This window comes from Bubalus kerabau, chromosome 2 (assembly GCF_029407905.1).
Source record: "Bubalus kerabau isolate K-KA32 ecotype Philippines breed swamp buffalo chromosome 2, PCC_UOA_SB_1v2, whole genome shotgun sequence".
Taxonomy (NCBI): domain Eukaryota; kingdom Metazoa; phylum Chordata; class Mammalia; order Artiodactyla; family Bovidae; genus Bubalus; species Bubalus kerabau.
The window spans coordinates 103864874-103889757 of NC_073625.1; positions in this window are offsets into that span (position 1 = coordinate 103864874).

Below are 24884 nucleotides of genomic sequence, written 5' to 3' on the forward strand. Positions count from 1 at the left end.
AGTTTAACCAGGGGCTTCCAGAAGATATGATATCTACAATGTTGAAAAAGATACTCTTGTCATATGTTTCCTAATAAAATAAACCTACTTTTCACACTAAGATTGCTTCAGTTTTTACTAACACCTAAATATACACTGGGGCTGCCACAGTGGTACAGTGGGTAAAGAATCCCCCTGCAATTCAGGAGACACAGGAGATGTGGGTTCAATCCCTGGGTCTGGAAGATCTCCTGGAGTAGGAAATGGCAACCGATCCAATGTTCTTGCCTGAAAAATCCCATGGACAGAGGAGCCTGGCAGGCAACAGTCTAAAGAGTCACAAAGAGTCGGACACGACTGAGTGATTTTGAGCACACAAATATACACTGAGTCAGTATCAGAAGGCTAGAGTTCACATCCAGGCCACCCACTTACTAGCTCTATGAAGTTAGACAATCTGCTTGACTTCTTTGAAATACACTCTCCCTTTTGCAAAATAAAACAGTGCCAGTTTCATGAAGTTGTTAGGAAAGAACATGGGTGATAGAACCTAGCTCAGTGTCTTGATTTATGATTTGTGGAAGAGGCTCAATAGAGCTTTCTTTCTTTCTTTTTTAAAAGAACTTGTACTTGGCAGCAGCCATGAACAAGTACCACAGAAGGAAACAGCCTTAAAAGATCAATGGCATTTTTAGGTTCAGAGGTACAATAGCAATTATTTATGTTCTTCAAACCCAACCATGCTTATTCTAGCCCTGTTCTCCACAGTTGCAGGCAGAAACCTCACCTTTGTATTCCCCTGTGGTTACCAATTGTGGATGCTTCCATTAAGTGGGGCTGTGGTAAGTACATAGAGCATCTGTTCTTTTATTTTTGTCTTCCAGTTTCATTGAGATATAATTATTATACAGCACTGTATAAATTTAAGGTGTACAGCATAATGATTTGACTTACATGCCTCATGAAATGATTACCACAATTAGTTTGCGTGCCTGCAAGCTCAGTCACCAGTAATGTCCAACTCTTTGTGACCCCATGGGATGTAGCTTGCCAGGTTCCTCTGTCCATGGGAAACTAGAGTGGATTGCCATTCCTATTCCAGGGAATCTTCCCAACTCAGGAAACAAAGCTGTGCTTCTTGTGTCTGTCTCCTGCATTGACAGGTGGATTCTTCACCACTGCGCCATCTGGAAAGCAGTGAATGTCAGTCATCTCATATAGATAAAATTAAACAAACAGAAAAAAAAAAGTATTTTTCTTGTGATAAGAATTTAGGATTTACTCCCTTTCATATATAACATACAGCAGTTTTAATTATATTTATCACATTATACATCACATGCATCCCTCAGTTCAGTTCAGTTCAGTCGCTCAGTCGTATCCGACTCTTTGTGACCCCATGAATAGCAGCACACCAGGCCTCCCTGTCCATCACCAACTCCCAGAGTTCACTCAGACTCAAGTCCATCGAGTCAGTGATGCCATCCAGCCATCTCATCCTCTGGCGCCCCCTTCTTCTCCTGCCCCCAATCCCTCCCAGCATCAGAGTCTTTTCCAATGAGTCAGCTCTTCGCATGAGGTGGCCAAAGTACTGGAGTATCAGCTTCAGCATCATTCCTTCCAAAGAAATCCCACGGCTGATCTCCTTCAGAATGGACTGGCTGGATCTCCTTGCAGTCCAAGGGACTCTCAAGAGTCTTCTCCAACACCACAGTTCAAAAGCATCAATTCTTCAGCACTCAGCCTTCTTCACAGTCCAACTCTCACATCCATACATGACCACAGGAAAAAAACATAGGCTTGACTAGACAGACCTTTGTTGGCAAAGTAATGTCTCTGCTTTTGAATATGCTATCTAGGTTGGACATAACTTTCCTTCCAAGGAGTAAGTGTCTTTTCATTTCATGACTGCAATCACCATCTGCAGTGATTTTGGAGCCCCCAAAAATAAAGTCTGACACTGTTTTCACTGTTTCCCCATCTATTTCCCATGAAGTGATGGGACCAGATGCTATGATCTTCGTTTTCTGAATGTTGAGCTTTAAGCCAACTTTTGCACTCTCCACTTTCACTTTCATCAAGAGGCTTTTTAGTTCCTCTTCACTTTCTGCCATAAGGGTGGTGTCATCTGCATCTTGATTCCAGCTTGTGTTTCTTCCAGTCCAGCGTTTCTCATGATGTACTCTGCATATAAGTTAAATAAACAGGGTGACAATATACAGCCTTGATGTAATCCTTTACCTTTTTGGAACCATTCTGTTGTTCCCTGTCCAGTTCTAACTGTTGCTTCCTGACCTGCATACAAATTTCTCAAGAGGCAGGTCAGGTGGTCTGGTATTTCCATCTCTTTCAGAATTTCCCACAGTTTATTGTGATCCACACAGTCAAAGGCTTTGGCATAGTCAAGAAAGCAGAAATAGATGCTTTTCTGGAACTCTCTTGCTTTTTCCATGATCCAGCGGATGTTGGCAATTTGATCTCTGGTTCCTCTGCCTTTTCTAAAACCAGCTTGAACATCTGGAAGTTCACAGTTCATGTATTGCTGAAGCCTGGCTTGGAGAATTTTGAGCATTACTTTACTAGTGTGTGAGATGAGTGCAATTGTGCAGAGTTAGAGCAGTCTTTGGCATTGCCTTTCCTTGGGATTGGAATGAAAACGGACCTTTTCCAGTCCTGTGGCCACTGCTGAGTTTTCCAAATGTGCTGGCATATTGAGTGCAGCACTTTCACAGCATCATCTTTCAGGATTTGGAATAGCTCAACTGGAATTCCATCACCTCCACTAGCTTTGTTCATAGTGATGTTTTCTAAGGCCCACTTGACTTCACATTCCAGGATGTCTGGCTCTAGGTCAGTGATCACACCATCGTGGTAATCTTGGTCGTGAAGATCTTTTTGGTACAGTTCTTGTGTGTATTCTTGCCATCTCTTCTTGATATCTTCTGCTTCTGTTAGGTCCATACCGTTTCTGTCCTTTATCGAGCCCATCTTTGCAAGAAATGTTCCCTTGGTATCTCTAATTTTCTTGAAGAGATCTCTAGTCTTTCCTATTCTGTTGTTTTCCTCGATTTCTTTGCATTGATCGCTGAGGAAGGCTTTCTTAACTCTTCTTGCTATTCTTTGGAACTCTGCATTCAGATGCTTATATCTTTCCTTTTCTCCTTTGCTTTTCCCTTCTCTTCTTTTCACAGCTATTTGTAAGTCCTCCCCAGACAGCCATTTTGCTTTTCTGCATTTCTTTTCCATGGGGATGGTCTTGATCCCTGTCTCCTGTACAATGTCAAGAACCTCATTCCATAGTTCATCAGGCACTATATCTATCAGATATAGTCCCTTAAATCTATTTCTCACTTCCACTGTATAATCATAAGGGATTTGATTTAGGTCATACCTGAATGGTCTGGTGGTTTTCCCTACTTTCTTCAATTTAAGTCTGAATTTGGCAATAAGGAGTTCATGATCTGAGCCACAGTCAGCTCCTGGTCTTGTTTTTGTTGACTGTATAGAGCTTCTCCATCTTTGGCTGCAAAGAATATAATCAATCTGATTTTGGTATTGACCATTTGGTGATGTTCATGTGTAGAGTCTTCTCTTGTGTCATTGCAAGAGGGTGGTTGCTATGACCAGTGCATTTTCTTGGCAAAACTCTATTAGTCTTTGCCCTGCTTCATTCTGTATTCCAAGGCCAAATTTGCCTGTTACTCCAGGTGTTTCTTGACTTTCTACTTTCGCTTTCCAGTCCCCTATAATGAAAAGGACATCTTTTTTGGGTGTTAGTTCTAAAAGGTCTTGTAGGTCTTCATAGAACCATTCAACTTCAGCTTTTTCAGCATTACTGGTTGGGGCATAGACTTGGATTACTGTGATATTGAATGGTTTGCCTTGGAAACAAGCAGAGATCATTCTGTCATTTTTGAGATTGCATCCAAGTACTGCATTTCAGACTCTTTTGTTGACCATGATGGCTACTCCACTTCTTCTGAGGGATTTCTGCCCGCAGTAGTAGATATAATGGTCATCTGAGTTAAATTCACCCATTCTGGTTCATTTTAGTTCACTGATTCCTAGAATGTCAACATTCACTCTTGCCATCTCCTGTTTGACCACTTCCAATTTGCCTTGATTCATGGACCTGACATTCCAGGTTCCTATGCAATATTACTCTTTACAGCATCAGACCTTGCTTCTATCACCAGTCACATCCACAGCTGGGTATTGTTTTTGCTTTGGCTCCATCCCTTCATTCTTTCTGGAGTTATTTCTCCACTGATCTCCAGTAGCATATTGGGCACCTACTGACCTGGGGAGTTCCTCTTTCAGTATCCTATCATTTTGCCTTTTCATACTGTTCATATTTATCACATTTCATACTGTTCATATTTATCACATTATACATCACATGCATCCCTAGTACTTATTTATCCTATAATTGAAAGTGTACCTTTGACTGCCATCATTCAGTTCCCCAACAACCTCCGCCTTCAATAACCACTAATCTGATATCTTTTTCTGTAAGTTTGCTTGTTTTTTAATGGAGTATCATTGAGCTATGACACTAAATCAGTTCTTAACTATGTCTAGTTGCACCTATCACCAAACAAAGATACTACATGATTATTGACTATATTCCTCACGCTGTACGCTTCATACTCATGACTCATTTATTTTTGCAACTGAAGTTTATATCTCTTAATCTCCCTCACCTATTTCTCTCTTCCTCTCACCTCTCCCCTCTGGCAGCCTCCTGTTTGTTCTCTGTATCTATGACTATCTCTGTTTTGTTAAGTTTATTCTTTTTTTTTTTTTTTTTTTTTAGATTCCACATATAAGTGACAAAATACAGCATTTGTCTTTTTCTGTTTGATTTATTTCACCAAACATAATATCTTCTAGGTGCATCCATGTTGTTGCAAGTGGGAGGATTTTGTTCTTTATTATTGGATAAGTAGTATTCCATTGTATGTACGTATATATATATGTGTGTGTGCTGCTGCTGCGGCTAAGTCGCTTTAGTCGTGTCCAACTCTGTGCGACCCCACAGATGGCAGCCCACCAGGCTCCCCCATCCCTGGGATTCTTCAAGCAAGAATACTGGAGTGGGTTGCTATTTCCAATGCATGAAAGTGAAAAGTGAAAGTGAAGTCACTGAGTCGTATTCGACTCTTAGCAACCCCATGGACTGCAGCCTACCAGGCTCCTCCGCCCATGGGATTTTCCAGTCAAGAGTACTGGAGTGGGGTGCCATTGCCTTCTCTGTATGTGTGTGTATGTATATATAAATATATATATATATATATATATATATATACACTCCCCACATAAATATGTATGCAGTATATATATACCATATGTGTATATATACCACACACATCTGTATGTGTATATATATATGTATACACACACACATCTTATCCATTCATCTATTGATGAGCACTTAGGTTGCTTCTGTGTTTTGGCTATTGTTAATAATGCTGCAGTGAACACAGGGGTGCATATATCTTTCTGAATTACTATTTTTGTTTTCTTCAGATAAATACTCAGGTTAAAATTGCAGACTCTTATGGTGCTCTGTTTTTAATTAGTTTAGGAACCTCCATACCGTTTTCCCTATTGGCTGTATCAATTCCCATTCCCACCAACAGTGCGCAAGTGTTCCCTTTCTCCACATCCTTGGCAACATGCTATTTGTTGCCTTTTTGATGATAGACATTCTGATAGGTGCGAGGCAGTATCTCATTGTGGTTTGGCCTTGCATTTCCCTGATGATCTGTGATGTGATATTGATCTTTTCACGTTCGTATTAGCCATCTGTGTGTCATCTTTAGAGAAATGTCTTCTCATATCCTCTGCCCATTTTTTAATTGGGTTGTTTGTTTTTTGTGATGTTGCGTTGTATGAATTCTTTGTATATTTTGGATATTAACCCCTTCCCAGCTATGTTGTTTGCAAATATCGTCACATATTTAGTAGTCAGACTTTTCTTTTTGTTGATAGCTAACTCTCCTGTGCAAAACTTTTTAGTTTGATGTATATGTTTATTTTTGCTTTTAATTCCCTTGCCCAAGGAGACATATCAAATTTTTTTTTTATTAAGGTTCATGCCAAAGAGCATACTGCCTATGTTTTCTCCCAGAAGTTTTTTTTTTTTTTTTTTTTTGGCTGTGCCCTGCAATGTGCAAGATCTTAGTTCCCCAACCAGGGATCAAATTGGTGCCCTCTGTAGTGGAAGCAACAGGTCTTAACCACTGAACCTCCAGGGAAGTCCTCTTCTGGAAGTTTTATGATTTCCAGTTCCTTTGAGTCTTTAGTCAATTTGAATTTATATGTGTCTATGGAAAGTAGTTTAGTTTGAGTCTTATGCATGAAGCTGTCCAAGATTTCCAGCGTCATTTATTAAAAAGTCTGTCTCTTTTCCATTGTATATTTTTGCCCCTTTTGTCATAGATTAATTGCTCATACAAGTGTGGGTTCATTTCTGGACAGTCTATTCTGTTTCATTGACTTGTGTGTCTGCTTCTGTGCCAATGCCATACTGTTTTGACTACTGTAGCATCATGGAATAATTTGAAATAAGGGAATGTGGCACCCTCAGCTTTGTTCTCATTTCTCAAGACTGTTGTGGCTATTCGGACTTTCAGTGTTTCCATAAAAATTTTAGAATTATTTGTTCTACTTCTGTGAAAATGCCTTCAGTATTTTGATAGAGATTACATTGGATCTGGGATTGCTTTGGGTTGTATGGTAAATTCAGTTCAGTTGCTCAGTCATGTCTGATTTTGTGACCCCATGGACTGCAGCACGCCAGGCCTCCCTGTCCATCACCAGCTCCTAGATCCTACTCAAACTCATGTCCATCGTGTCGGTGATGCCATCCAACCATCTCATCCTCTGTCGTCCCCTTCTCCTCCCGCCTTCAATCTTTCCCAGCATCAGGGTCTTCTCAAATGAGTCAGATCTTCACATCAGGTGGCCAAAGTATTGGAATTTCAGCTTCAACATCAGTCCTTCCAGTGAACACTCAGGACTGATCTCCTTTAGGATGGGCTGGTTGAATCTCCTTGCAGTCCAAGGGACTCTCAAGAGTCTTCTCCAACACCACAGTTCAAAAGCATCAATTCTTCAGCGCTCAGCCTTCTTCACAGTCCAACTCTCACATCCATACATGACCACAGGAAAAAACATAGGCTTGACTAGACGAAACTTTGTTGGCAAAGTAATGTCTCTGCTTTTGAATATGCTTTCTAGGTTGGCCATAACTTTCCTTCCAAAGGGTAAGCATCTTTTAATTTCATGGCTGCAATCACCATCTGCAGTGATTTTGGAGCCCAAGAAAATGAAGGCTGTCACTGTTTCCATTGTTTCCCCATCTATTTGCCATGAAGTGATGGGACCGGATTCCATCATCTTAGTTTTCTGAACGTTGAGCTTTAAGCCAACTTTTTCACTCTCCTCTTTGACTTTTATCAAGAGGCTCTTTAGTTCTTCACTTTCTGCCAGAAGGGTGGTGTCATCTGCATATCTGAAGTTATTGATATTTCTTCCGGCAATCTTGATTCCAGCTTGTGCTTCATCTAGCCCAGTGTTTCTCATGATATACTCTGCATATAAGTTAAATAAACAGGGTGACAGTATACAGCCCTGACATACTCCTTTTCCTATTTGGAACCAGTTTGTTGTTCCATGTCTGAAACAAAACGGTGTAAGCGACGAACCTGAAAGAAGGACACTTGGACAGTCTCTTGCAAGGAGTGACAAGTTTATTTCTGCAGTCAAGCCTTTTTATAGAAGTAGGAACAAAGAGCTTAGAGTATACAGCCAGCAGAGCGTGTACGGGGTTAACACCTAATCAGTAAAAATATTTCAAGGACAGTGCGCTCTAAGTGACCCATGAGCTTATCCCATAACCCGTTTTCTCAAGCAACATCCTTAATATTTATTATTAAATCTTGGCGCCGGGCATAACCAAAGGCAGGAGATGTTTTTCTGCCCGGGCACATCAAGCCGGGGTATTTCTGGCCCTTTGCCATTTGCCCAAGGACTTCCTCCAACTGGCTATTTTGTACTGGGCTTCCCAACACATGTCCAGTTCTAACTGTTGCTTCCTGACCTTCATACAGATTTCTCAAGAGGCAGGTCAGGTGGTCTGGTATTCCCATGTCTTTCAGAATTTTCCACAGTTTATTGTGATCCACACAGTCAAAGTCTTTGGCATAGTCAATAAAGCAGAAATAGATGTTTTTCTGGAACTCTCTTGCTTTTTCTATGATCCAGCGGATGTTGGCAATTTGATCTCTGGTTCCTCTGCCTTTTTCAAAACCAGCTGGAACATCTGGAAGTTCACGGTTCATGTATTGCTGAAGCCTGGCTTGGAGAATTTTGAGCATTACTTTACTAGTGTGTGAGATGAGTGCAATTGTGCAGTAGTTTGAGCATTCTTTAGCATTGTCTTTCTTTGGGATTGGAATGAAAGCTGACCTTTTCCAGTCCTGTGGCCACTGCTGAGTTTTCCAAATTTGCTGGCATATTGAGTGCAGCACTTTCACCATCATCTTTCAGAATTTGAAATAGCTCAACTGGAATTCCATCACCTCCACTAACTTTGCTCATAGTGATGCTTCCTAAGGCCCACTTGACTTCACATTCCAGGATGTCTGGCTCTAGATGAGTGGGAGTGATCACACCTTCGTGATTATCTTGGTCGTGAAGATCTTTTTTATACAGTTCTTCTGTGTATTCCTGCCACCTCTTCTTAATATCTTCTGCTTCAGTTAGGTCCGTATCATTTCTGTCCTTTATTGAGCCCATCTTTGCCTCAAATGTTCCCTTGGTATTTCTAATTTTCTTGAAGAGATCTCTAGTCTTTCCCATTCTGTTGTTTTCATCTATTTCTTTGCATTGATTACTGAGGAAGTCTTTCTTATCTCTCCTTGCTAGTCTTTGGAATTCTGCTTTCAAATAGGTATATCTTCCCTTTTCTCCTTTGCTTTTCACTTCTCTTCTTTTCACAGCTGTTTGTAAGGCCTCCTCAGACAGCCATTTTGCTTTTTTGCATTTCTTTTTCTTGGGGATTATCTTGATCCCTGTCACTTGTAATGTCACGAACCTCCGTCCATAGTTCATCAGGCATGCTGTCTATCAGATCTAGTCCCTTAAATATATTTCTCACATCCACTGTATAATTGTAAGGGATTTGATTTAGGACATGCCTGAATGGTCTACTGGTTTTCCCTACTTTCTTCAATTTAAGTCTAAGTTTGGCAATAAGGAGTTCATGATCTGGGCCACAGTCAGCTCCCAGACTTGTTTTTGCTGACTGTATAGAGCTTCTCCATCTTTGGCTGCAAAGAATATTATCAGTCTGATTTTGGTGTTGGTCATCTGGTGATGTCCATGTGTAGAGTCTTCTATTGTGTTGTTGGAAGAGGGTGTTTACTATGACCAGTGCGTTCTCTTGGCAAAACTTTATTAACCATAGTTGTATGGTAATTTTAACAATATTAATTCTCCATTTATGAAGACAATATATATTTGATCTATTTGTGCCATCTTCAATTTCTTTCATCAGTAATATGCAGCTCTCCAAGTATATGTCTTTTTCCTCTTTAGTTAGATTTATTCTTAGGTATTTTATTCCTTTTGATGCAGTTGTAAATGAGATTGTTTTATTTCTCTTTCTGATAGTTTCTTGTTAATATAGAAACACAACAGATTTCTATATATTGATTTTGATCCTGAAACTTCACTGAATTTATTGATAAATTCTAGGAGTTTTTGGGGGGCATCTTTAGGACTTTCTATGTAAAGTATTATGTTATCTGCAGACACTAATAATTTTACTTTTTCCTTTCCAATTTGTATTCCTTTTAATGTTTTTTCTTATCTGATTTCTATAGCTAGAACTTCTAATGCTTTGCTGAATAAAATTGGCAAGAGTAGGCATCGTTATCTTGTTTCTAATCTTAAGGGAATACTTTAAATTTTTCACTGTTAAATATAATCTTATCTTTGGACTTGTCATATATGGCATTTATTATGTTGAGGTATGTTCCCTTAACCCAGTTTGTTAAGAGTTTTTGTCATAAGCAGATATTGAATTTTGTCAAAAGCTTTTTATGCACCTGTTGGGATAATCATATGGTTTTTATTCTTCCATTTGTTAATGTGGTGTATCACAAAATGATTTGTGGATATTGAACTATCCTTGCATCCCCAGGATAAATCCCACTTGATAATGGTGTGTGATCTTTTTAATGTATTGCTAAATTCAGTTTAAAAAGTATTTTTTGAGGATTTTTTTCATCTATATTAATCAAGGATATTAGGCTTCAATTTTCTTTTTTTGTGATATCTTTGTCTGGTTTTGGTGTTAGCATAATGTTAGCCCTGTAGAATGAGTTCAGAAACATTCTTTCCTCTGTAATTTTGTGGACTAATTTGAGAAAGATAGGTGCAGTTATTTTCTTAATAACTATTTAATTTCATTACTAGTGCAAATACTGGTACAGATTTGGGACCTCCAGACAATGTAGGGCCTGGCAACCAACAGGAATAGGAGCCAGACACACCTACCAGACTTCCCATTTACTTCACCATTTACTTTACTAATCTCCACCTCATTTACTTCTTCTTCTTCTATAGTTTTATCTTATTTCTTCATTTGGAACATATTCTTCTGTCACCTCATTTTATCTAATTTGTTATTTTTATTTGTGTGTATTGGGTAGGTTGACTACATTTTCCAGTCTCGGATAAGTGGCCTTATGTAGAAGGCCCACCATGTGTCCCAGCAGCACACTCCCATACGGTCACCAGAACTATATGCTCTAGGGGTGCTCCCAATCTGGGTTATGGGGGTCCTTCTGTTGTGGCAGACTGACTACTGTGGACAGTCTGTTAGGTGTGTCTGGCTCTTGTTCTTGTTGACTGCCAAGCCTTGCCTTATAGAGGCTGCCAGACATTGGTGAGTGGAGCTTGTTCAAGATGTGGCTGACTGTGGATCCCTGGTGGGTCCTGGGGCTAGTGCTGACCTGCTGGTGGCTGGTAGGGGGTCAGGGATCCCAGATGTTATGTCACCATGTTGGTGGATTAGCCCAGCCCAGTTCTTGATGGCTGGCTATGGGTTCTGGGGTGTCCCAAAGCTGGTGTCAGCCTACTAATGAATGGTGCCAGATTCCAGGGCAGCTGACTGAGGGGCCCAAGGTGTCTTGGAGCTTGTGTGTACCATTTGGGAGGTAGAGTTTGAGCTGAAGTCCAGGGGATTCTGAGGCTGGTGTCAGCTGGCTGGTGGGTAAGGTCAGAGCACAGAGTATCCTGGGGCTAGTGTGAGCCCACTGGTGGGTGGGACCAGATCTTGGGGTGGCTGGTTATTAGAGCAGGGGTCCCAGATAAATGTCAGCCTGCTGTTGGATGAGACTAGTTCCTGACACAGTTGGCTATGTGACCTGGGATGTCTGAAAGCTGGTGTTGAGCTACTAGTAGGCAGGGCTCAGGCCCAGAGGGTCCCAGGCTGTTGTTAGCCCACTAGTGGGCAGAACTGGGTTCTAGACTCTCTGGCTGCAGTGTCTGGGTTTTTGCAGAGTTAATGTTGGCTACTGGTGGGCAAAGACAGGTCCTGGGCCCTCTGGTTGTGGGTGCCAGATCCTAGGGTAGCTGGGGTTTCAGGAGGTCCTAAGGAAGCCAGCCTATTATTGGTGAGTGAGGTTGTGTCCCCACCCAGGTAGCTCTTGGCCTGAGGCATCCCAGTATTGGTGCCACAGGTTGGTGAGCAGGACCATGTCCCAAGCTAATAAGCTAGAAGAAGGATTCCAAACTGGCACTTGCCAGCGTTAGCTTCCTCATGGTAGAATGAACTGCCAAATGTGGCTGCCACCGGTGCTTATATTCCCATGGTGAGGTCCACTTGCCTCTTGCTTCCTCTTTGGAAGGCACTCCAAGATCACAGGTTGGTCTTACTCAGGCTCCTTGCAAATTGCAGTCTGCCCTGGATCTCAGAGCATGCAAAATTTTTGTGTGTCCTTTAAGAGTGGAATGTCTACTTCCTGTATTTTTCTGGCTCTCTTTAAAGTAAGCCCCACTGGCCTTCAAAGCCAAATGTCCTGGGGGCTCATCTTTCTGTGCAGAACACTCAGACTCGGAAGTCTTTGTGGAGCCCAGACCCTTTGCTCTTTGGAGAGAACCTCTGCAATTGTAATTATCCCCCTTTTTGTGGGTCACCCAGAAGGTCTTGACTGTACCACATCTCCACCTTCCTACTTGTCTCATTGTGGTTCCTTCTTTATGTATTTATTTATAGAATGTCTTTTCTGCTAGTCTTCAGGTCTTTTTCATCAATAGTTGCTCTGAAAATAGTTGTAAATTTGGTGTGCCCATGGGAGAAGGTGAGCTCAGGGTCTTTGTACTACACCATCTCGGTCACTTCCGAACATCTATTCTTGATTCATGCCCAAAGCCCATTAACCAAAGATGAGCCCTAGAATGTTGGCCTCCCAGGGAGTGGTAGATACACAGAGGTCGAAAGCACATTGCAGGTAGCCTGATCCTCTTCACATCTACTGCATTGACACAGGTGCATTTAGCTCTTCCTCTAACCAACCCCATGCCATATTATCCAAACCACCAGGCTCTACATGGCCCCTCAGCAAATCAAGTCCCTACGTGTAGGGCCCAGGGTCATAGCCTAGCTTCCACTTTGCTTTGGATTGTGCTTGCCATAGCACCACCACATCATGGCTGATCATCACTGTTTCATTATTATCTTGGAAGTGCTATACCTGCTACAGGGAACTTTCATTTCCAAAGAAACTTGATCTCTCTAACATACCTCAAGATTGAATGCAGGAGAAGGGGACAACAGAGGATGAGATGGTTGGATGACATCAACTCAATGGACATGAGTTTGAGCAAGCTCCGGGAGTTGGTAATGAACAGGGAAGCCTGGCATGCTGTAGTCCATGGGGTTGCACAGTCAGACACGACTGAGTGACTGAACTCAACTGAGAAAACAATCTGTAATACTAGACCTTGCTTTCTCTCCCTGGAGCCTTGGACTTTCAGTTCACAAGGTGCTGCTCCATGCCCTGAGTCAATCTTGTCTTTGGATAGCTTGGTGGTGGTGAGCAATATGGTTTATAATGAACCCTAACTACACATATGATCTGGCTTTCTGATGGTCTTCTTCTTCCCTTGATATTCCCAGGATTAAATTAGAAGAAATTGTTTTGAAGAAGAGTTAATAAAAAGAGAACCAAACTGACAAGAGTGTTAACTTTGAATGGTGCCAACAAATCACTTATACAAGTCATTCTACACCCTCTAACGTTCTACCCTTTGCCTGCCAATCCAGGGGCCAAAATTCACCGTGCTGAATAAAAGAAACAGCCATTACCCCAGGACACCTTCCTCACAAGGAGCACACACCAGTCCTTTACATTACCTGATCTTGTCTTGATCTTCCCAGAAATCAGTATAAAAGTAAGGCACATTTACTGAGAAATAAAATTAGAATCAAATTAGAGATTTCAAGTGGATGAAAAGCCTGCTCATATTCCACATTTAGTACCTCATATTTTCACAAATATGAATCTAGGAACACATAAACTTATATATGTATTCATTTTGTCTGTGTGCATGCATGCTCAGTCATGTCTGGCTCTCTGCAACCCTGTGGGCTATAGCCTGCCAGGCTCCTCTGTCCATGGAATTTTCCAGGGAAGAATGCTGGAGTGGGTTGCCATTTCCTCCTCATTTATTGTACATAATGCTTTTAGTTGATCTTTTCTAAATTCTATAGTACACTTACTACTTACTCTCAGAGAGCTAAACCACAGAAGGCAACTAAACTTTTACCTTGCTCTCCAGAAAAAAACAAACAAGCATAATTCCTTCCTTAAGAGAACTGAGTTGCCTACTAAGAACCCATTGTCGCATGGTTGAATCCATTTTCTTCAGTGCCCCACTCTTTATCTGCCTGCCTACTAGGAAACTCCCTTTCTGTTTCATTGAGGCTCACGGTAACTCCATGGATCATAAAATGAGCGTGTGTCTATGATAATATTTGTGAACTTAATCTACTTTCACAAGAACCTGTAAGTATATCCGCCCAGTGATGACCTTGTCCTGAAGTTCCAAAACCCACGTGCTAAGTTGCTTGAATTGTATCTGACTGTTTGCAACCCCAAGGACTGTAGCCCGCCAAACTCCTCTGTTCATAGGATTCTCTAGGCAAGAATACTGGAGTGGGTTGCTAGTTCCTTCTCCAGGGGATCTTCCCAACCCAGGGACTGAACCCACATCTCCTGCAGCTACTTTATTAAGGTGGATTCTTTACTACTGCTGCTGCTGCTGCTGCTGCTAAGTTGCTTCAGTCATGTCCGACTCTGTGCGACCCCATAGACGGCAGCCCACCAGGCTCCCCTGTCCCTGGGATTCTCCAGGCAAGAACACTGGAGTGGGCTGCCATTTCCTTCTCCAATGTATGAACATGAAAAGTAAAAGTGAAGTTGCTCAGTTGTCCGACTCCTAGTGACCCCATGGACTGCAGCCTACCAGGTTCCTCCGTCCATGGGATTTTCCAGGCAAGAGTACTGGAGTGGGTTGCCATTGCCTTCTCCGTCTTTACTGCTGAGCCTTTGCTAAATCCTGAATAACAATCTGATCCTACCAGCCTGAAGTCACGGCATGATAATCAAAGCCCCATCTCTTTTAGGTCGTGAGACATGGTCCCAGCATAATGACATAGAAGCAGTGGTAGGGACAGAACTGAATCCCACTTCACACAAAGCATCCTCTGGCCAGATATTCTCCTAAAATAAAGTCCCCAGGACAGAGTTCTAAAGACCAGGATACCCATTCAGAGGGTCTTCCCTGGTGGCTCAGTGGTAAAGAATCCACCTGCAGTGTAGGAGATGCAGGAGAGGAGGGTTTGATTCCTGGGCCAGGAAGATCCCCTGAAGGAGGACATGGCAACCCACTCCAGTATTTTTGCCTAGAGAATCCCAAGGATGGAGGAGACTGGTGGGCTACAGTCCATAGGCTCACAAACAGTCGGACACAACTGAAGCAACTTAGCAGGCAGCAGACACCTATTCAGAAAGGTAGAATATCAGGTCTCTGAGGTGGGAAACTTCTTTCCCACTCACTGCCATTTCCCAATGTCTAGTCTAGGAGTCGGAACTTAGTATTTGTTTGATAATACTTGTATGCATAATGAAAAGAATATTTGAAAGACTTACAGATTTGAAAAAGAAATCTAAAGCACAAATTATAACAAAGGTATCTAATTTCAAGAAGAGAAAAATTTAAGAGAAATTTAACATTAAAACAGTCAAAACTTAATTAGAGAGGGAGAATAAGGGGAAGTGTTAAATAGTATAAAAAATTTGATTCAGACTGTCTGGGTTCAAATCCTGACTTTTATATTTACCAGCCATGTGAACGTGGCAAGTTAAACCTCAATTTTTCTTTAAGCCTCAATCTTCTTATCTGTAAAATGGGAATAATAATAATGACTGCTTAATGGAACTGTTGTGGAAATTACACAAGTTAATCTATAGAAATGGCATAGCACTCTGGCTACAGTGTCGGCCCGCATCATCATTAGCCATTATTAGTAGTAATACAGGCTTCCCAGGTAGCTTAGTTGGTAAAGAATCTGCCTGCAATGCAGGAGACCCTGGTTTGATTACTGGGTTGGGAAGTTCCCCTGGAGAAGGGATAGGCTACCCACTTCAGTATTCTTTCCTGGAGAATCCCCATGGCCAGAGGAGCCTGGAGAGCTGTAGTCCACAGGGTTGCAAAGAGATGAACATAACTGAGTGCAGCACAGTAATAATACAGTAAGTGCTATTATAATCTTGTGTGCTAGCCCTGGTTGTTTGATGATGACTTCCTAGAGGGTTGTATGGAAGAGTATATCACTAAGCATGGAAGGAAAAAACTATTATGTCTGCCCTGGGTGCTATGTGAAGGAGTAGTGAATCACATGCCATATGTTTGCAGTTCTTGACCTGGTCTGTAAATTTCTCAAAAATAGAGACTGTGCTTATTCATTTCTACAATGCCAGCAACCTAGCAACTATTTGACACATACTAGTTCTGTCAATAAATCTGTTTTTCAAGTGTTCAGCCTTGTTAGTGACTGGCTAATGGCTTTTCTCTGCTATAATTCCAAATAATAGATTATTGCATTGATAGCATTATGTACCAATGTAAATATTGGAGCAAACTCTGGTCTCGGTCAAGTGATGGTGGTAATATTGAGAATGAACACTGGTGCTGCTGCTGCTAAGGCGCTTCAGTCGTATCCGACTCTGTGCAACCCCAGAGATGGCAACCCACCAGGCACCGCCGTCCCTGGGATTCTCCAGGCAAGAACACTGGAGTGGGCTGCCATTTCCTTCTCCAATGCATGAAAGAGAAAAGTGAAAGTGAAGTCGCTCAGTCGTGCCCGACTCTTAGCGACCCCATGGACTGCAGCCTACCAGGCTCCTCCATCCATGGGATTTTCCAGGCAAGAGTACTGTAGTGGGGTGCCATTGCCTTCTCCGGAGAATGAACACAGGCCCTATCAAAAATGTTCCACATTCCATAAATTCAGTACATTCTAAGAGGAATTCATGATATACCAGGATTCCCCCACATGGCACCACATGTGGACATTCTGTTGATTTATGTATGTCTCTCTCTTCAAAAGTCCTTTTTTCAACCCCATTTGAAATCTTATGTAAAAATTCTTTGAGAGTATTGCAGTCTTGTAGCAATAATCTGACAATGACTCACCTCCATTTCACAATTACATACTGTATAAAGCAACACCCAGATCGTGCCAATAAATTCCTCAGCTGTCTTCTCTATGACCTACTGAAATAGCAATGGCTTTTTCTATCAACACATAGATGATTGAAGACTCAGAGAGAAGTCCAATTATAAAAAATTACCCAGCACTACTCAAATTACTTTGGTTTTTATCTCAAAATATACATTTCAGATTACCTCAAATTATACAAGTATTCCTCATATACTACTAGGGTTATAGAATGAATATTCCTTACAGAAAGTCCTAGGAACGAGAAAGTATAATTAGAATGAGATGGTGTTCAGTAAATAGAGGTCATAGTGCATTGAGGTAACACCATGGCTTTGGATTTATGTGAAGATCGTTCTTAGTCTTTCCAGAGAACGATGGATTACCTACAAGTCTGGGCTTAGAATTCAGCAGGGGCAACTGGTTACTAATCCAGGTTAGGGCAGGCAGGGTGGGTCTAGGGACCTAGTTCCAAAATTGTTATGACAACTGGGAAAGATAGGAATAAGATGAAAGATGAGAGCTAGCCCAGTTAGAGTCGATGAAAGGAGGTGGAATAAACAGACAAGGAGTGGATATCCACACAGAAAGTCAGCAACTCTTACTCTCGAAACTGAGTAATCATCTTCACATAGCATGACCTTATTGGGAAAAAATTATACTCAGAAAATAAAAATAATTGTTTAAAGAAGTTGTGAAAGCATATCCAGGACAATAGTTACCATCGTCACCTTTTATTTGTTTTTAATTAATGAATTAGTCAATTTTTATTTTTGGCTATGCTGGGTCTTCATAGCTGTGCACAGGCTTTCTCCAGTTGCTGCAACTGGGACCACTCTCTAGTTGCGGTGTGCAGGCTTCTCATTGTGGTGGTCTCTCTTGGTGCAGAGTACGGACTCCAGGCCACACAGGCTTCTGTAGTTGTGGCATGTAGTCATGGACTCAGTACTTGTAGCTTACAGTCTTAGTTGCCCAGCAGCATGTAGAATCCTCCCAGACCAGGGATCGAACTCGTGTCCCCTACATTGGCAGGTGTATTTTTAACCACTGGACCGCCATGGAAGTCCCACAAAATAAAACTTTTTCATCAGAGGATTTATGTGGTTAAACATAAAATTAGTATGAAATCAGTGGTTGGGAATTATTAAAGTGTATCTTATCTCTATTTCATGGTAGCATATCTACTTTTAATTAAGAACTATTTAATTTAGAATTGTGTAGATAACCCAAAGCAATCTATAGATTCAATGCAATCCCTATCAAGCTACCAACAGCATTCTTCACAGAGCTAGAACAAATAATTTCACAATTTGTATGGAAATACAAAAAACCTCGAATAGCCAAAGCGATCTTGAGAAAGAAGAATGGAACTGGAGGAATCAACCTACCTGACTTCAGGCTCTACTACAAAGCCACAGTTATCAAGACAGTATGGTACTGGCACAAAGACAGAAATATAGATCAATGGAACAAAATAGAAAGCCCAGAGATAAATCCACGCACATATGGACACCTTATCTTTGACAAAGGAGGCAAGAATATACAATGGATTAAAGACAATCTCTTTAACAAGTGGTGCTGGGAAATCTGGTCAACCACTTGTAAAAGAATGAAACTAGAACACTTTCTAACACCATACACAAAAATAAACTCAAAATGGATTAAAGATCTAAACGTAAGACCGGAAACTATAAAACTCCTAGAGGAGAACATAGGCAAAACACTCTCTGACATACATCACAGCAGGATCCTCTATGACCCACCTCCCAGAATATTGGAAATAAAAGCAAAAATAAACAAATGGGACCTAATTAACCTTAAAAGCTTCTGCACATCAAAGGAAACTATTAGCAAGGTGAAAAGACAGCCTTCAGAATGGGAGAAGATAATAGCAAATGAAGCAACTGACAAACAACTAATCTTGAGAATATACAAGCAACTCCTACAGCTCAACTCCAGAAAAATAAATGACCCAATCAAAAAATGGGCCAAAGAACTAAATAGACATTTCTCCAAAGAAGACATCCAGATGGCTAACAAACACATGAAAAGATGCTCAACATCACTCATTATCAGAGAAATGCAAATCAAAACCACTATGAGGTACCATTTCACACCAGTCAGAATGGCTGCGATCCAAAAGTCTACAAGCAATAAATGCTGGAGAGGGTGTGGAGAAAAGGGAACCCTCTTACACTGTTGGTGGGAATGCAAACTAGTACAGCCACTATGGAGAACAGTGTGGAGATTCCTTAAAAAACTGGAAATAGAACTGCCTTATGATCCAGCAATCCCACTGCTGGGCATACACACTGAGGAAACCAGAAGGGAAAGAGACACGTGTACCCCAATGTTCATCGCAGCACTGTTTATAATAGCCAGGACATGGAAGCAACCTAGATGTCCATCAGCAGATGAATGGATAAGAAAGCTGTGGTACATATACACAATGGAGTATTATTCAGCCATTAAAAAGAATACATTTGAATCAGTTCTAATGAGGTGGATGAAACTGGAGCCTATTATACAGAGTGAAGTAAGCCAGAAAGAAAAACACCAATACAGTATACTAACGCATATATATGGAATTTAGAAAGATGGTAACAATAACCCTGTGTACGAGACAGCAAAAGAGACACTGATGTATAGAACAGTCTTATGGACTCTGTGGGAGAGGGAGAGGGTGGGAAGATTTGGGAGAATGGCATTGAAACATGTAAAATATCATGTATGAAACGAGTTGCCAGTCCAGGTTCGATGCACGATACTGGATGCTTGGGGCTGGTGCACTGGGACGACCCAGAGGGAGGGAATGGAGAGGGAGGAGGGAGGAGGGTTCAGGATGGGGAACACAGGTATACCTGTGTCGGATTCATTTTGATATTTGGCAAAACTAATACAATTATGTAAAGTTTAAAAATAAAATAAAATAAAAAAATTAAAAAAAAAAAGAATTGTGTAGATAAAGAATATGTTGATAGAAACTAATAAAACTCTATAACTGCTGGTGAAGGCAGATTTATTTTTAAACATCCTGGATGATTTGCCTGTTTTACATGGCCTCTTCAACAGTCTAGAACAAAATAACATAAAGTCTAACTTCAAAAAACACAGAACTATCATACTTTGAAAGATAGAGATATTCTGAATTTTAAAAAAGAAAAAAAAAAAAACTTGCTTGGCTTCTATCTAGATCCAGGGGAAGTGTGAAGGTCCCTAACTATGAAAAAGACAAGTCTGACTTTTTCAAGAAGAAATAGAACCATGCAAATTAAAGTCAGATGAGGCCATAGCATAGAAGAGTCCTACTCTGGACATCCTACTTAAAATTACAAATACCCTGCCCTGAAACTTCTTCACTTTGCTCTATTTTGTTTTTTCCCATGGCACTGACCTCCTTCTAAGAGATATTTACTTTTTATTGCTGTTCTGTCCTCACCAGAATGTTAAGTTCTATAAGGGGTAGTTTAGTTCAGTTCAGTCGCTCAGTCGTGTCCGACTCTGCGACCCCATGAATTGCAGCACTCCAGGCCTCCCTGTCCATCTCCAACTCCCGGAGTTCACTCAAACTCATGTCCATCGAGTCAGTGGTGCCATCCAGCCATCTCATCCTCTGGCGTCCCCTTCTCTTCCTGCCCCCAATCCCTCCCAGCATCAGAGTCTTTTCCAATGAGTCAACTCTTCGCATGAGGTGGCCAAAGTACTGGAGTTTCAGCTTTAGCATCAGTCCTTCCAAAGAACAACCAGGACTGATCTCCTTTAGAATGGACTGGTTGGATCTCCTTGCAGTCCAAGAGACTCTCAAGAGTCTTCTCCAACTCCACGGTTCAAAAGCATCGATTCTTCTGCACTCAGCTTTCTTCACAGTCCAACTCTCACATCCATACATGACCACTGGAAAAACCATAGCCTTGATTAGACGGACCTTTGTTGGCAAAGTAATGTCTCTGCTTTTGAATATGTTATCTAGGTTGGTCATAACTTTCCTTCCAAGGAGTAAGCGTCTTTTAATTTCATGGCTGCAATCACCATCTGCAGTGATTTTGGAGCCCCCAAAAATAAAGTCTGACACTGTTTCCACTGTTTCCCCATTGATTTCCCATGAAGTGATGGGACCAGATGCCATGATCTTCTTTTTCTGAATGTTGAGCTTTAAGCCAACTTTTTCACTCTTCTCTTTCACTTTCATCAAGAGGCTTTTTAGTTCCTCTTCACTTTCTGCTATCAGGGTGGTGTCATCTGCATATCTGAGGTTATTGATATTTCTCCTGGCAATCTTGATTCCAGCTTGTGCTTCTTCCAGCCCAGTGTTTCTCATGATGTACTCTGCATATAAGTTAAATAAACAGGGTGACAATATACAGCCTTGACATACTCCTTTTCCTATTTGGAACCAGTCTGTTGTTCCATGTCCAGTTCTAACTGTTGCTTCCTGACCTGCATACAGGTTTCTCAAGAGGCAGGTCACGTGGTCTGGTATTCCCATCTCTTTCAGAATTCTCCACAGTTTATTGTGATCCACACAGTCAAAGGCTTTGGCACAGTCAATAAAGCAGAAATAGATGTTTTTCTGGAATTCTCTTGCTTTTTCGATGATCCAGAGGATGTTGGCAATTTGATCTCTGGTTTCTCTGCCTTTTCTAAAACCAGCTTGAACATCTGGAAGTTCACGGTTCACATATTGCTGAAGCCTGGCTTGGAGAATTTTGAGCATTACTTCACTAGTGTGTGAGATGAGTGCAATTGTGCAGTAGTTTGAGCATTCTTTGGCATTGCCTTTCTTTGGGATTGGAATGAAAATTGACCTTTTCCAGTCCTGTGGCCACTGCTGAGTTTTCCAAATTTGCTGGCATAATGAGTGCAGCACTTTCACAGCATCATCTTTCAGGATTTGAAATAGCTCAACTGGAATTCCATCACCTCCACTAGCTTTGTTCATAGTGATGCTTTCTAAGGCCCACTTGACTTCGCATTCCAGGATGTCTGGCTCTAGGTCAGTGATCACACCATCGTGATTATCTAGGTCGTGAAGATCTTTTTTGAACAGTTCTTCTGTGTATTCTTGCTACTTCTTCTTAATATCTTCTGCTTCTGTTAGGTCCATACCATTTCTGTCCTTTATCAAGCCCATCTTGCATAAAATGTTCCCTTGGTATCTCTAATTTCCTTGAAGAAATCTCTAGTCTTTCCCATTCTGTTGTTTTCCTCGATTTCTTTGTATTGATCACTGAGGAAGGCTTTCTTAACTCTTCTTGCTATTTTTTGGAACTCTCCATTCAGATGCTTATATCTTTCCTTTTCTCCTTTGCTTTTCCCTTCTCTTCTTTTCACAGCTATTTGTAAGGCCTTCCTAGACAGCCATTTTGCTTTTCTGCATTTCTTTTCCATGGGGATGGCCTTGATCCCTGTCTCCTGTACAATGTCGTGAACCTCTGTCCATAGTTCATCAGGCACTCTATCTATCAGATATAGTCCCTTAAATCTATTTCTCACTTCCACTGTATAATCATAAGGGATTTGATTTAGGTCATACCTGAATGGTCTAGTGGTTTTCCCTACTTTCTTCAATTTAAGTCTGAATTTGGCAATAAGGAGTTCATGATCTAAGCCACAGTCAGCTCCTGGTCTTGTTTTTGCTGACTGTATAGAGCTTCTCCATCTTTGGCCGCAAAGAATATAATCAATCTGATTTTGGTGTTGACCATCTGATGATGTCCATGTGTAGAGTCTCCTCTTGTGTTGTTGGAAGAGGGTGTTTGCTATGACCAGTGCATTCTGTTGACAAAACTCTATTAGTGTTTGCCCTGCTTCATTCCATATTCCAAGGCCAAATTTGCCTGTTACTCCAGGTGTTTCTTGACTTCCTACTTTTGCATTCCAGTCCCCTCTAATGAAAAGGACCTCTTTTTTGGGTGTTAGTTCTAAAAGGTCTTATAGGTCTTCATAGAACCGTTCAGCTTCTTCAGTGTTACTGGTTGGGGCATAGACTTGGATTACTGTGATACTGAATGGTTTGCCTTGGAAACGAACAGAGATCATTCTGCCATTTTTGAGATTGTATCCAAGTACTGCATTTCAGACTCTTTTGTTGACCATGATGGCTACTCCATTTCTTCTAAGGGATTCCTGCCCGCAGTAGTAGATATAATGGTCATCTGAGTTAAATTCACCCATTCCAGTCCATTTTAGTTTGCTGATTCCTAGAATGTCGACATTCACTCTTGCCATCTCCTGTTTGACCACTTCCATTTTGCCTTGATTTATGGACCTAACATTCCAGGTTCCTATGCAATATTGCTCTTTACAGCATCGGACCTTGCTTCTATCACCAGTCACATCTGCAACTGGGTATTGTTTTTGCTTTGGCTCCATCCCTTCATTCTTTCTGGAGTTATTTCTCCACCGATCTCCAGTAGCATATTAAGGACCATGTAAACAGAACCAGAAGCATTCCAAGCAGGGAAGGTCAGCTTGTTAAGGGCAAGTATTAGTTTAGTGATTCAAATAAAGTTATGAGCAAATGGTAATATCTAACAGAAATGGACCAAGGATTGAAATTCAGTGAGTCATAAGGTTATGAGCTGCTCTGAAGCTTTGAAGCCAGAAGTAAGTCAGCATGAGTGGGTGCCCAGATTTCTCCTGACCCTGGAAGATACCATTAGCCCACCTATCTGCTTTCCATTCCCCACTCTTAATTGCCATCTGAAACTCTATTTTGTTTATAATGACATTATGCACAGCTTTGGATGGGGAACCATTAATTTGGTCTAAGACAAGTATGACCATCCTTTTCCCAGTTTCTCAGCCTTTCCATACAAACCAGCAGGAACTTAACAGTAAGTTAACTAGGCATATTCTTAAAAATAAATATTAGTTTTTCTGATATACACATAAATGGTTGTCATGGACTGTCAGGCATCAGCATACAGTCCAGGAGTGAGACATCCATGACATGCCTCTTCTTCCTGTCTTGAACATAGGAAATGGATCTGCATAAGGCTACCTTGGGTGTCTGAAAGACAATCAAGAGAAATTCAAGTTCATCAGTCTTTACTTCATAAACACTGAATGAACACTAACAAGGGTCTATCCCAGGATCTTTTATTGAGTAGGAATTGTCCTCTTTTTAAAGTCCATTCTACTGGTCATTTACCTGTTTATTCCTAGATTTATTTCACATTGTTCTCTGCAAATGATATTTCTAAACTTTCTTGCCATCTGATGTCCAGCTAGGTATAGTCTATTGGCAGCATTAGCAAGAGATTAGAGAATGAGAGGAAAGGATAAGCCAGGAAATTTCTCCTCCTTTTCCTCTGATTTAAGCAGTATCTCCAGCACTGGCTATGTCTCCTCCACATCTCAATTCCTGCTGACAATTCCTTTTCCATGGTCCCATCTTCCACCAAGAAGCCATCTTGCAAATCCAGCTCCAGGAGGCAATTACTCCTGTGCTCCAGTAAGCATCACCTCTGTCTTTTGTCCCTGCAGCCCTATGAGTGGTAGTACCTTCCTGCCATTACTAATCTTTGAGTTGCTACTCCTTGAGATAACTTGTGCATGCGTGCTAAGTCACTTCAGTCATGTCCAACTCTTTGCAACCTCATGGACTGTAGCCCTCCAGGCTCCTCTGTCCATGGGATTCTCCAGGCAAGAATTCTGGAGTGGGTTGCTGTGCCCAGCTCCAGGAGAATCTTCCTGACCCAGGGATCAAATCTGTGTCTCTTATGTGTCTCCTGCCTTGGCCCGCAGGTTCTTTACCACCGGTACCACCTGGGAAGCCCTGTGATAGCTTATCTAACTTCAAAAATTTTATAGCCCCTTTGTAACCAGCTCCCTGTATTAAATTATTAATATTGGACTACCTAGCATGGCCTGGGCTTTCCTAACTGATACAACACGTTAGTTGGATTTTAATTTTCTTGACAAGTCACTTTCTGAATTGATCCAAACATGAAGCAATAATTAAAGCTTCTTTACCTTATGGACTGGATATTTTAGTGAAGTCCACCTTCATTTTTAATATATATGATGACTGCAGGTTATTGTCTTTTCTGTCTCTCTGTCCATACTGAGGTCACAATTACCCTATAAAATCCATGGTCCC